Source organism: Xenopus laevis, chromosome 7S (assembly GCF_017654675.1).
Source record: "Xenopus laevis strain J_2021 chromosome 7S, Xenopus_laevis_v10.1, whole genome shotgun sequence".
In the NCBI taxonomy this organism is placed as follows: domain Eukaryota; kingdom Metazoa; phylum Chordata; class Amphibia; order Anura; family Pipidae; genus Xenopus; species Xenopus laevis.
Window position 1 is genome coordinate 83,425,218 of NC_054384.1, and position 6,000 is coordinate 83,431,217.

A 6,000-nucleotide genomic window follows, 5' to 3' on the forward strand; every position below is an offset into this window, starting at 1 on the left:
CAGCAATTCGGCAGGTTTTAGGTGGCGAAGTCAACGTTTTTTAAAGAGACAGTACTTCGATTTTCGAGTGGTCGAATTTTAGAAGGTTTTTCAATTCGAATCGAAGTCGAATTTGGCCTATTCGATGGTCGAAGTACCAAAAAATTACTTCGAAATTTTTTAATTCAAAAATTCACTTTGACCTTTGATAAATCTGCCCCTAACAGTGCATACTCACTTTTGTGGAGTGCTTTTGTTGTGTCAGGTGCTGTACTGGAGGACTCACTCCTGCCACCGGGTCACAACAATATATAGAAAAAAGTACCAACAGCACACTAAAAAACACTGTAATAGTGTACAAAAATAAATTATTGAGCCCACATTCAAAAAAGCCTTTTTGTATGTGGGCTCAATAAATTATTTTTGTACACTACTACAGCGTATTCAGTGTGCTGCTGGTACTTTTTTTCTAAAGATTAATAGTGCATGTGAAAGTCTCTATGTATCTATATATAGCCTGTGAAATAGTTAAAGTGAAAGGCCTGGGCACAAAAGTGACTTATTAGCTACAAATAAAGAGCTTCTTGAGACAAAACCTTTGCTAGTAGCAATGTCTCACAGAGCTAGATTTAAAGTAATGTGACAATCCTGGAGCCAGACATAATATAATGAAGGGCTGAAGCCATTTCTTTTATTTACTTCAGCTTATAAATGGAGTATAATTCTCTTTCTATATAAACTGTAGTGAATACATTTCCATTTGTAGCATTCTGGCGCTGCAACATAAAACTATATTACAGAATAACCACAAATTAGTTCAGTGTTGCCAATGTCATCCTGGAATAGAAAAATATTAACTCGGGAGCTTACAAAACAGGATGCAAAGGCAACGTGTACTTAAAGATGTACAGCTAAATTAGCATACACAATTTTTTAAGAGATCAAAAGCACATTGAGTTGACTTCTGTAGTCCTAACAGTTCACAAAACATTATGCTTATATCCATCTAAATCCATCCTAATCGTGATAATACAGTAACACTGTAATCCAAGGATTAAGTCTACTGAAAGCAAAGCTCAGGGGTAAATAATTATACACCTTTAAATAGCAAGGGTTGTGTCATTTCTTTGAAACAACATATTGATTGCTGCTGGGTTTGAGCATGAGGGAGCTTCATCCCAAATCCTGGAGTCACTACTGTAAACAGCCGCAGGAACTTCCATTAACCCTATTTTTATAATAACATTCCTATGATACATTCTATGAATGAACAGTACAGGATTAACACGCTTGCACACCCTGGCTCTCCAGGACAAGACGACCCGGTGCACGGTGAAGGAGGCCTCGGCAACCTCAATTGTAATAACAAAGAAGGATTTCACTGGCACACGAAGGTTCTTTCAAGCAGGTACTAGCCCTTGCTGAATTTATTTTGCAGAAGTGCAGCATTTCAGGGTGAACCCCTTTATCAAATAAACTCAGCAAGGGCTAGTACCTGCTTGAAAGAACCTTCGTGTGCCAGTGAAATCCTTCTTCGTTATGACATTCTATGAATGAACCCTGAATACTCATCCGTTACTATGGTGATACTGAACTGCAAGCAGTTTACTACTACTAGCTATATCTCTCTTTTTTTTTTTTTTGTAACAGCTAGTATTACCGACTAATTCCTTTTCCCCTGAGCTACAAAAAAAAAAGTCATGTGCCATGGTAGAAATTAATTTAGATGAGAAACTTTAAAAAAAAAAAAAATTTAATTTCCAGCCTTTCCTTACTCAGCTATAGGAAATGGCCGCCATTTAAGCACATCTTTCACATCCAACTCTATATCTTATAATAAAAGACTATGTATCCCATGCTGTTCTAGCAAGTAGGGGGTTAAAAGGATTCAGTCAGCACAATAACCACATATACATTTCTTCCTTCCTGTCACTTTACAGTTATCTGCCGAGCTGATTTTACATTGAAAAGTTTGCTTTGTCTACCAAGCAATGCATTTTTTTTTTTTTTTTAACCAGGTTTACATTTTATTTTTTCATTAAGGCTTATCTAGAAGCATGAAAGTAAGTAAAACAAAAGTATGAGTGGGTGCACAATGGCTTTACATTTCTCAAGCCATTGCTATGAATAGAAAAATACATTCTATTTATCAGAATGCAATTGCACTTCCAAAAATGCATCACACTCACCGAAATATAATGCAGAGATAGAAGAGCTGAAACAAATGGTATAACTGAGAAATATATGAGAAAGGGGCCAGATGTCTTTTAATGAGAAATATATAATTGGCCAGATGTCTTATTCAAAGTACAGTACAGGTATGTGATCCATTTCTGGAAACACGTTATCCAGGAAGAATTACGGAAAGGCTGTCTCCCATAGACTCCATTATAAAGAAATAATCAAATTTTGTTTTAAATGATTTCCTTTTTCTCTGTAATAATAAAACAGTAACTTGTACTTGATCCAAACTAAGATATAATTAATCCTTATTGGGAGCAAAATCAGCCTACTGAGTTTATTTACTATTTCAATGATCTTCTAGTAGATTTAAGGTATGAAGATCCAAATTACAGAAGGATCCATTATTCAGAAAGTCCCAGGTCCTGAGCATTCTGGATAACAGGTCCCATACCTGCAATACAATTATGCACTGAGGAATTATCCCCACCCAGCTCAAAAAATCCTTATAGTTGCCCTAAAGCCTGCGAATGAAGACCCCAAAAGAACACTTTCCATATGAAAACTGCTGCAATTGTGAATTAAATATTAAGCACCCTGGGCTGCACGTGAAAACCTACTGTACTGACAATTAGTTGTTGCAAAATAGCATCATGTGGGGAGAGTTGTTTCTATCACCACCAGAAAAAAGCACTAAAACTAAAGTAAATAAAATGTGTATAAATTAAACGTTGAAACAGTGTAACATTATTAGACTGTGAGAATTAAAGACATGTAGGATAAATGAAAAAGCCCTAATTTTGTAGGCAATTATGAGTAATATATGGTGTTGCTTCTACATGGTACTAAAAATTCATATTATCATTAAAAATAGCCCCTTTATCAGAGCCCCTATAGATGTTCACTGGCCCCTGTCTGTGTTTCAAATGAGGGGTGGGCGTGTCCTACCGGTCCCTGCCAGAAGCACAGAAGGAATGGGACAGCCAATCACAGCCCTGCAGTCACACAAGCACAGACAGGCTTCAGTTCCCTATCAGGTCCTGCTAGCTGCTGATTGGTTCCTGTCCTACAGTGCAGTGAGTGGAGAGCTGCCGGCTCCCCTGCTCAGCCTGGGAATTCAGGCACGGGAAGTGGAAGAGAAGGGAGGCATTATTAAGGTTTTTGCAGAAATATTCAATAAATCAGCCTGAAACATTACTTTTTAAAAGCACAATTCTTCTATATCTAAATGAGTATAAAATGCACTGGTACATTCTTAATTTTTACACAAAAGATCTCCTTAAAAAAAATAATAATAATTAAAAATAATATAACGGCATTATATTTGTAGCATGGTATGAAAACCATATTTTTTACACAGTGGCACACTGTCAAATTGTGACAAGATGAAAAGATTCAACTCTGAATTGAGAAAGCCAGTTGGATGACTGGTGAAACGTCTTCAAGCAAATAAAAAAAAAAAAACAGCAAGTCCAGTTGATTAGACTTATTTCTACAGATAAACCATGACCTGGATGAATGCGAATCTTCACAAACAAGATGAAAAGAATTTTTCCTTTCCATATTTTCCTAGGGTCCTACCTATACTAACAATAGAACAAAGCCAGGGTAGGTGCAACTGGTCTTAAACCCTGATAACTGAGGCACGTGTGATTTCACCATTAATCCAATTAGTGGTGCCTCTCTGAGTGTTAGTTCACACGAGGAGATTCGGCGAGATTGTCACCTGGCGACTAATCGCCCCGTCTTCTGAGCGACAATCTCCCCGAACTGCCCTAAGCATGTTTTCCCATAGGCTATAATGAAATGTCGCCTGCGCTCACACGCGGCGATGCGTTTTCCAAAGTCGCCCAAACTTTCCTCCACGAGACAACTTCGGGCAACTATAGAAACCGCATTGATGTGTGTTTTCATTATAGCCAATGGGAAAACACGCTGAGGCAGTTCGGGGAGATTGTCGCTCAGAAGACGAGGTGATTAGTTGCCAGGCGACCAAATCTCCCCAAAACGCCCAGTGTGGCCTTACCCTAAGCCGTATCTTATCAGTGATGCTGCTCGTTACACAAATGAAGGGTGCCTGACAAGGTGTCTGGGCACTACCGCTTGTGAAAATAAATTTAAAAAAAAAAAGCCGCTCAGTGGACCCTCTCGGGCCCAAATAATGGGATTGGAAAACATAAACAGCATTTGCCACTTCATGTGCAGGCCCCCTACAACTACTTAGTACTCAAACTGTCACCTATATTAATGATGGCTTCTCACTAGCTGCCAGTCACAGAAATTGACCATATGAGATAATGCAACTAGTGCGACAACAGTTTCTTTCTCCGAGGAATAAGACACAGACATATATGAAAAATAAAAGGTGATACCCAACCTGCACCTCCCAAAAAAAATGCAAATAGCAAGCTACAACTCCCAGAACCTTCCAGAAAGTTGCCAGCCAGCAAGTGTAGGGCTATGGCTGATTGTGCTGATTTCACTGGGCGTCTGGAGAATTGGTCACAGATTTACAGGAAAGACTGGGTTGATACAGTCCCTAAAGTAGATTTAGTACCAATCTATTTGTTGAAGGAAGGAGAATGTAGGGCTGTGAGGAAACCAGTGCAGCCCTGCAATACAATGTCTCACAATAAAGTATAAGGAACAACAAAGAGCACAAACAAAACCGCACGGACCATTGTCCCATCCCCAGCGTTGTGTTGTGCCAAGCAGGAGGCAGCCATGCCCGAGCATCCCAATCAGCTCCAGGTTTCTATGCCAACTTGCTGGGGTGCCAGTGCCCTGTCTGTGCGCATTGCCTGTATACAACTGACCCGCCCATCGGACTAAACACACACAGCACAACTTACCTGCCCTCGATCCGGTCCGCACGAGCGCGCTTTACCGCTTTACAGTCCAACTGACAGACAGTAGCAGCCGAGCTACCCCGAGTGTCACCTCCCAGCACAGGCCCCGGGACTGAACAGTACTCCCAGCATGCTCAGCTTCAGCACCAGCCGACACTAGCCTTAAAGAGCCCCGCGTGTCTTTACTGTCGCGAAACGCGGGAACCGCAAGTATCAACAAAGCTGTTTTACGTTCCCCGTCACTAATACAAAGACGTGTCTCTCTATACGGGCGGCCGGGAGTGTTAGGCACAGAGTGCTTTGTTCATGACTGATAGCTGACAGATAACGCATCCAGCTCGCCTTGGGGGCGTGATTCCTTATCCCAGGCTGCCTTGTGCCACTGCTTGTCTATTGTGCTCGGCCGCAGGGTCCTAACTCTCCCAATGCATTGTGACTCCTCCCCCTCCAGGCCTTGCGCCAGGGGGCAGCAAGGAGAGTCCATTTTATTGTAGGGGGAGCTTGACGAGCTAAGATAGGTCTCTTGGGGAACAGTGTTGGACTGGGATGCCAGGGGCCAACCAGAAAACCTTTAGACCATGGACCCACTTTCCAAAATATTATTCCTCCTCTCCTCACTCAACCTGTTTATTCTCCTAGTATTTTATATCTACTTACTATATTCTTCCATTATTAAGCATTTCCCCCATAAAGAAATAGAGAATGACCATTAAATAGGATAAATGGTTAGAAGCAAGAGGGCCCACTGACTCTAGTGTTGCTACCCATCTGGTATTTTACCGCCCTAGCCGGTAAAACACCTGCCGCGGCCGGTATTACAAATTTACCGGCAATGTAGCTGCCGGTAATTTATAATACCATTTACAAAATCCCTTGCCCTCCGATGTTGTGACACCACCATGTGGCTCTGCCCCTTTTATATTACCCCTCATTGGCTCCGCCCCTTTTTGCATCACATCCCACCCCTTTATTTTCCACCCCCACCACTGGG

General features: G+C 41.2%; 1 protein-coding gene across 1 annotated transcript in view; it reads right to left on the reverse strand.

Annotated features, from left to right (window-relative positions):
• Positions 1 to 5,256, reverse strand: part of prdm2.S (PR domain containing 2, with ZNF domain S homeolog) — a gene marked incomplete at its 5' end in the record, with an annotated part of 65,002 nt that extends 59,746 nt beyond the window's left edge. The window contains 1 exon segment of the mRNA NM_001094549.1: positions 5,013 to 5,256.
• Between the last annotated feature and the right edge of the window lie 744 nt (positions 5,257 to 6,000).